Source organism: Cryptomeria japonica, chromosome 4 (assembly GCF_030272615.1).
Source record: "Cryptomeria japonica chromosome 4, Sugi_1.0, whole genome shotgun sequence".
NCBI lineage: Eukaryota > Viridiplantae > Streptophyta > Pinopsida > Cupressales > Cupressaceae > Cryptomeria > Cryptomeria japonica.
This window is the reverse complement of record NC_081408.1, coordinates 223,522,445-223,531,568: the sequence shown is the minus strand read 5'-3', so window position 1 is coordinate 223,531,568 and position 9,124 is coordinate 223,522,445.

The window sequence follows — 9,124 nt, the reverse complement described above, 5'->3', positions numbered from 1 at the left end:
ATGACCTGGGTTCTGGAAATTAGAATTAGTCTTTTGCTTGTGTTGATATTAAGTCAATTTTATTTTTTATAAACATTCTCCAAGATGCCATGGAGCTTCCCCTTAGGAAACTAAGGGGAATGCAGCTTCAACCAAGCTCATCTGACATAGTGAAATTTTATCCTTTTTGAATGCTAAAAGGGGTGTCATAGCATATGTTTGATTTTGTTTAAGAGATTTAATGGTAGCTCGTAATGAACTATGACTTTGTAGGTAATACCTTGATAGTTTTTTCTTTTGCTTGTTGAAGATCAGACTGTGTGTCAAGTGTCTATAGAAAATGAATAGTTGAGGAAATTTCATAGTGAGTTGCACATATGGATGCTGTGACTATTACTCTTGGATGTCATCAACTTCTTTAATGGGGATTGATCATCACTATCTGATAGTTAGAGGAAGAACCAAAACAAAAAATGCAAAAGCATAAGATTACATGCTAATTATTTTGGAGTTCATAATTTTGATATAGGGTCTTTGGTATTACATGTTCATAATTTTTTTTCTTCAAACATTTTATTCTATATTTTTTACAATTATGTGCAATTTTAAAGGGTGAGCAAATATGATAGAGGGATTTAAAAAACACTTGTATATGATGTTATAGAGATGAAAAAATATATTATTTTAATCTAGAAGTCTTTTAGAATAGGTATTATTACTAATCAAATCTTAAATTAATTCATTAATTGACTTAAAATTTAATTAAAAGATAGCATGATTGTTGATATAAAAATGAACACATCGTTTTAAAAGAACATTGTCTTTTATTCAATAACGTGTCCACTCACAAATATCAACAATTTCTATCAATACAAATCATGCATATCATGAATAGATAGAATGAATCAATTAAACTTTATTTACCTCCTAAAGATCTATATCTTAGATTTTTTCACAATGGTGATAAAATTATATTGGAATGTGAAGCATTACTCAAGCAAAAACTCCAATAGTAATAATTACAAGAACTTGAAATGAAATAGATTCTATGAGTAGAAGAATTTACATTGCATGAAGATTAGTAAATGCATAAGAGCAAGGGGAAACTACAATATATCATGTCAGGAGTTCATATTTTTGGTTGCTTCTAATGTTATAATACCTATACAATCAGACCTATTGGCCACCTATTGCAGGCACTCCCCCTGCAACTGCTAGTCTATACTTTGATTCACCTTAATGTAGGACTTTAAAATATATCATTTTATTAAAAGGAGGTTGTATATCATTGGTGTAAATATTTAGTATACTTTAGAATATCAAGCTTACTTACGTATAACATCTATTTATTTCTTAGATAGTTTATGTTTATATTTTATCCTCATCTCCATTTTATTTTTAGAGAATTAGGTGTCATTGTTATCTCCTTTCTAATTCTAGAAAATCATGTGAATGACTCATCATAATCTCATTCTTTGTATTTTTTATAGAATGCATTTAACTTATTTTTTTTGGACAACACTCGATGAGTAGAGTAACTCATAGTTATTCTTTGCATGTTGAGTTTCTTCAAGTCATGTTTTTGGTCAAATAAACCATGTAAAATATAGTTCTATTTTTGCACCTAAGGCTGTAAATTAACTTTTTATAGAACTATTATATCAGACAATTAAGATAACATAATATTTAGTAAAATACATAATATTTAGACGCATGCTAATATATTAAATCATGAGAAAACAAAAGGAGAAATTAACTATGATATTGAAAACATTTTGTATATGGCCTTAGATAGATACATTTGATATAATGTTATGAGTGGAAATGGGTTCTAGAAGCTTGGAGGAAGATGCTACATGGTTTAAAAGTTTTGATGTAGTAGGATACAAGACTTAGTGATAGATGCTAGTGCCCTACAAAAGTGTCTAACAAGTTGGTATTTATAAGTCGACTTTGGTGTCCCATATAAGGACTTTCTAAAAATTCCCAAAACCTAGATAGATAAATCTTTAAATTTACTCAAAATCCTTTAAAATCTTGTCAATGAAAGTAGTTGTGATTGGTACCTCCACCTTAATATCACCCTTTGGACTTACTACATGAGCATTCATATCCCTATTGATTACAACCCATACTTTCTAGTTTATGGTGTCAAAGATATCTCACTAATAGAGGTTGAACTCCCATTTTTTATGTATCTCATTGAAAAATATTATCAATGATGAGGAGTATCGAGTTGCACACTTCAGTTAATTAGAGATTCTGTATGAATGATTCCTCAATTATTGCAATCATCTCCAAGCATATTAGAATAGTCTTAGAAGAAGCAATAACAAGATCATGCCTCATCAATTTCAAATTGGTGATCGTGTGCTCAAAGAGAATTGAATGAATGAATATGACAATGAAAAGAAAGGAAATTTTGAGCCTAATTGGTTGGCTACTTATGTCTGTAGACGCCTAAAACTTGCACACTTAATTAAATAAATTTAATTTATTTATTTATCATTTAATCCATTCATTAATAAACTAAGGTTTATTTAAATTATCCCCTTTCTTCTATTAAGTGAATAAATATATAATTTATTCACTTTCCACCATTATTTTAATTGAATTTACATTTAATTAAAATCCCTTCTACATATAAATAAATCAAATTTATTTATAACCCCCCTCCCCCCCGCCCCCGCCACTTGCATTTTCCTACAAATACAAGTTGCATTCATTTTGGTTGAAATAAATCTTTTTATTTTAATTAAAAATTCCCCTTTTCCCCCACTTGCATTCTCCTACATTTTCCATTAGCCTCGTAAGCATTCTTCTAGAACTAAAGTCCTCAAATCCCACTTAACTAGCTTGATCTTTCCATCATGTGTCACATCCCTAAATTTGGGGAAGTCACTTCTCCAAATTTGGAAGAAAGTCTTCTAAAGACTTTATCTCTTCAACAAGTTAACTTGTTGAGTTCCCCAAATTTGTAAGGCTCTTACAAATTAGCCTCTAAAGTCTTCTAAACCATTTAATGCCTCTTACAAGATATCACCCTAGTCCATGATGGTTGTCAGTTTGACCATCTTCCAACCTTGCACAAGTGTTTAACTCTTGGACAATAGCCTTAATCCTTGGATAATAGCTTTATTCAATGGCTCATCCTCTTAAGGTTAACCATCAAAGCTTAATAAGCATCTAATGCTTACTTAACATCCTCTTAGGCCTCCTCATGGTGACACTTGTCAACATGAGATTGGGTTGAAAATCTCACATGGATTGATAACTTTTGATCTTGACCCTTCTTAAGCCAACTCAATCTTGACCATCCATTTGATCATTTCTTCTATAAATAGAGCTCCATTTCCTCCATTTTAAAGGATCCAAGTTTTTATGTATATACATTATAATCACATAGCATTTAGCATTTTGGCCTCTCTTTGAGATCATTGTAGTAAGCATCATAGCATAGATTTAATATCATGTTTTGCATATCATATCTTAGTATTCCATGCTAGCTTAATATCATCTTCATATCATGTTCATGCTAACTTAATCTCACACTAATCTTATCAGTTTTCACCATACCATAGTTTCATATCCATATCATATCACTAAGATCTTATTTGCATCCATTTAGATTTTAGATCAGACAATATCTCTCGTTCTTTGAGTAGTCATCCCAAGATCAAGTGCTCTTCCAAGCTGAGAGCCATTTTGAATTAGGGATCCTTGGAGATAGAGGACAATGCAATGTGCTTAGGATTTGGTTTCATTTTCTTTTTTTATGATTTCTAATCTCTAACATAATGTTTCATTGGTGTGCTTGGCTTGTTTCTCTCATTTGCAGGATTCCACGTTTCTAAGCATACAATTTTGGTGCCTACCATGGGGCAAAACCCCATTTTTAGACATGTCTAACTTTTTTTCCATAGGATGATCTACAAGAATTTTTGAATACGCATTTCCTCGGTTTGGCACATACATCATATTCTGTAGCGTATTCATACTCTATTCTAGCACATACGTACCTTGTTCTAGCACATCTATAACCTGTTCTAGTGCATACCTACCTTGTTCTGGCACATTTGTAACCTGTTCTAGCACATTTATCCAGTTTTCTAGCGCATATACACTTCTTCTAGCATGTTTGTGTTGTCTTATAGCACATAAGTATTGTTCTATAGCGCATTTGCTCTCTGTTCTGGCGCATATGCAACATAAAAAGAAATTTGTAACAGGGTTTTAGAATTTTAGACTTGTCTAGCCCACCGAGATTTTACAAGTTGTTAACTGATTTTTCCTTGCAGGTTTTAATAGTGATTTTATAGGATTTGAAGGAGATTAGTTAATTCTTTTTACTTACTTTCTTTAAAGGTTGGTTAAAAAGAATTCACCTTTCATTATTGCAAGTTAAAAAGAACCTCGTTGCTATTAAGTGCACATAAAAAGAACCTCGTCTTTCTTTTGGGATTTAAAAGGAACCAAAATCTTTTCTTTCTTGCAAGGATAAAATGAACAACAAAGTCAAACTTCATTTTGCAAGTTAGGACCTCACACTTTATTTGGGCTCTAAAAAGAACACAACTTTCCAATTTTTGCAAAGGGGTTAAAATTGAACATCACTTTCCTTTGGTGCTCATTAAAATGAATCCCATCTTTCAGTTGGAAGCTTAAATAGAATCCCCGTTTTACTTTTTTTTGAAGCTTTCAAGTTAAAATTGTTGTTATTCATTTGGCGACTTTACTTTCGTTGACTAGGACTTCATATTCCTAGCTTAGAAAATCATTGCTTTGTGGGATTAAAAAGAATGCCATGTTTGATTGGAGCAACATCTCCAATTAGAACTTAGAAAATGATTGTCATGAAGGTTTAAAATCAATCACTTTTTGCTTTGTCTTGAGTGAAAGGTATATGCTCTCCCTTTAATTGGGTGACCAAAAATCCAGACTCACTCCTTCATGCTTTATTTAATTTCAAGCAATTAAAACCTTTAGAGGGTCTGCCTTCTTGAGTTGCCTTGAGAGGGCCAGTGAGAAGGGAACGACCTAAGTGGGGAATGACTTTTAGCCAAGTATTCCAACCCACTATAATCAAATGTGGAGGCTGATGAAAATCCCCTCCAATGGTTTTTCTCAGCGATTAGCCTTCCCCTAGTATCCTTGTGATACATAAAGCCTTTGTTCTAAAGGTTAGGAAGCCTCTAGAGGGATTTTATCACCGAAGACTGAACGAAAGCCTAATTACGAACTTTAGAAATAGAAGCCTCGCTGAGTCAGTATCCAGACATTAATAATATCATAGTGCAAGGGTGGTGAAGAATCCGCCCCCAATACACTCACCATATATCTCCCAGGATAATGATTCAATTGAGGAGCAATCCTCTTTGAGTTAATTTTCGGACAAAGGCAAAAAAATGGGTGGCCTTTAGGGGGTGACATGGTTGTTTGAGTTGAAGGAGTATCCAGATGTGGGCTATGGTACTATTGATGACCCTTGATTAAAGAGTCTACTTGGTGTGTTTTTCTTGTGTCTAAACCAGTGAAAACATCGAGGATTTGAACACATCCTCAAACAAGCATACACTCAATGTTTAGAATTAGAATGACCATTGTCTTCATGCTTGCCGTGTATTTTTGTCATAATTCCTAAAAACATCTTGCAAAAAATAAACATCCAAAAATCAATTCTAAACTCGAGTCAAAATTAGGAAAACATAGAATAACGCATTTAAAGCATCCTATGGCGTATTTAAAACATCATGTAGCACATCCAATTGAAATAGCGACGCATAGGAAACATCCCATGGCGCATTTAAAACATCTTGAAGTGCATCCAACTGAAATAGTGGCACATAAGAAACATCTTGTGGCGCATTTAGACAATCCTATGGCACATTTGAAAAATCCTAGAGCACATTTGATTAGCGCATTTAAAACAGGGGCATATCCAGCAGAGATTCTTAGAAAACAACAACAGATATAGATACTCTTTTGAGAGGTCTTTTATTTTCAACTATCTCAGACAAAATTTCATCTTCCAAATCAAAGAGGTATCAACTAGTGATCACAAGTTTCAAATCAACCCATATCAAACTTCAAATACCAAGTTCACTTTCCAAGTTAGTCAAATCCATCTAGTTTCCAATATCAGAAAGTTTTATCATACCATTTGATGTGCTTAGTCATATCAATAGGGGCATATCAAACTGTCTATTTGACTAAGTAGACTTAAAGATCAAAATAAAGTATTCATTTAATTAATCTCACAATCGAAACTTTGATCACTTGCATGACTATTCTTCAACACATAAAAAAGAAGCATACTTGTCTAAAAACTAGTTTAAAAAGAAAACAATCTAGTCAAAAGAAGGTCATGAAGAGAAACAAGTTCCTCTACATCAATCACAAACTCCTTCTAAAACATAGGACATTTTTACATCATTTCCGAGATTATCTCCACGGTAAAAATATTGATTTTGACGAGGAATACTTGAAAGAACGTGCCTTCATGCAAAGGTCAACACTATCACAAGATATCAACTTCAGTGGAAGGATATATTTAGCATACTTACTTGAAGAGCTAATCACATATTAAATCAATTTAAGTCATGCCCGCAAGTACATTATCCTATTAAACATCGAGTGGGAAGAAGAGTCGGAATCAAGCATGGGACGCAAAGAAGTTAACACTTGGAAAAACTACATGAATTTAGACGAAGAAGAAATAACAGATGAAGTTATTACCGAGGCACAACAAGACCCTGGCCTACACAAACTTCTTTAAAAACTCATCAAAACTAACAAGCAAAAATACTTCCTCCTTCTATCTAGCAAAGGTATCAAAATCCCTGAGGATTTTGACATGAAACCACCAAAACAAACTAAGAGCATCAAAAAGACAAAATCAAGAGCACACACATCTGGCATTGATCATGAAAATACACATGATCATAGTGACACTGATAATCAAGGTGACACCAACCATCAAGATACCAATACTGGAAGCAATCTTCTCACTACACTCATGCAACAACTAAAAGCACTTCAACAGCAAATGGAAGACATGAAACAAGGAACTACCACATGATATTTCTTATAGGATATTTAACCTTATCCATTTGATCGAAATCTAAACATGGCACCATTCCCACCTAACTCTAAAATACCAAAGTATGACAAATACAATGGTAAAAATGATCGTTGTGATCACGTAAGGGAATTTTGCACGATGATCTTGGAGTTTGCCCACAATGACACCTACATGATGAGGTTATTTACAAGAAGCCTAGGAGGACAAACAATGAAATGTATTTCAAAAATCACACCTACCATCAGATCGTTTGAGGAATTGGTAAACAAATTTGTTTCCCAATATTCTTATAACATTCAACACGAGGTTACCATGCTTGATCTTCGCAACATGAAACAAAAGAACAATGAAACATTCATGATGTTCTTGCAAAGATGGAGAAGATTGATATCTAGATATCCCCGAACCATACCTGAAAAAGAGAAAATGGAAATATTCATAGACAATCTTAATGACAAGATGAGCTATCAACTGAAACTACAATGTTAACCTAGTTTTAAAAAGTTGATCAAAAATGGCATCCAAATAGAAGAAGCCTCAATCAAAAGGGGAAATTTGAAGTTCTCTAAAGAAGGTTCTAGTTCATCAAACAATAACTATAACAACAACAACTACTACAACAACTCAGACAAGTCCAAATTTTGGACAAGAAATAAGAATGTTGTCAATGATGGTGTAGTAGACAATGTTAAAGAAAAATAATTGGTGTTAAACATATCTTGTGCTACTCCACCAACCAACACTCAAGAAAATACAAACCAAAGAATCAACAATCCAAGAACAAAAAATCAAGGAAACATCAACCAAGGGAACAACAATCAGGAAAACAACGCCAACATGAAACTGGCACCATATTGATGAAAGTTCGCACCTTTAGGACAAACCCTTGAATCAACATTTCGAGAACTATTGGTAAATAAACTCATTACATTGCCAAACACAAGGGATTTTGAACCTCGGGTCAAACCATCATGGTGGAATGACACGCACTATTGTGAATATCGTAGAAACAACGGGCATTGCACAAATGATTGCCTAAGGTTGAAGAATTTGATTCAAGATTTGTTAGATAACGGTGACATAACGGTAGACGGTCACAAAACCAACGATAAACATGAGGCCTTTAAGAATCCACTCCCAAATTATGACAAAGGCACATCATCATCCTCAAACAACAAAGAGGCTTGTATCAATCATGTATACAACAATGTTATCAATCACATATCAGCATACGACAATCAGGTAAATGTCATCAAGATCAAAGACAAACAAGAATATGTTCCGGTCAATGTGACTACACGAACTCAATCTAGATATGTACTGAAAGGGAGTGCCTCCAAAACAACAAAATATCTAAACAATCAATACAACCTAGTAGATCAATTGAAGAAGACACCGATGCACATATCCATATTAGAGCTTCTCAAGATCTCACCCGCACACAAGGATATTCTAGAAAAGGCTCTTGTTGACACTACAGTTCCAAATAACCTGGACATTGATCAATTCCAAGACATGGTGGGACATTTGACCGTACCTCATAATCTATTATTTTTAGAACATGATGACGTCTTTCTAAATCATCCACATAATACTCCACTCCATATCAAAGTCTTGGTTTATAAACATAGAGTGAAATGAGTAGTAATAGATGGAGGAGCCGATCTAAATATTTGCACTCTAAAACTTATCCATGCATTGGGTTTCTCAGAAATAACCATTGATCCTAAGAAAAAGATAGCAATCAAAGCATATGATGATGAAGAAAGATCATCAAAAGGGCTCATCGTATTACCTATTCAAGTGGGACTAGTTCAAAGAGATACTCTATGTCAAGTCTTGGACATAGACTTATCTTATAATATACTTTTGGGTTGTCCTTGGATCCATGAAATGAAAGTAGTGCCATCCACATATCATCAATGCCTGAAATTCCCATATGATGGACAAGAAATTTCTATTACAACAAACACTAATCCTTTCCAGTATTGCAATAATCTCAAAGTAGTTCAAAATTTTCTAGTACCACATAACGGGGAAGCTCTTGTTTCCACATCATCAAAC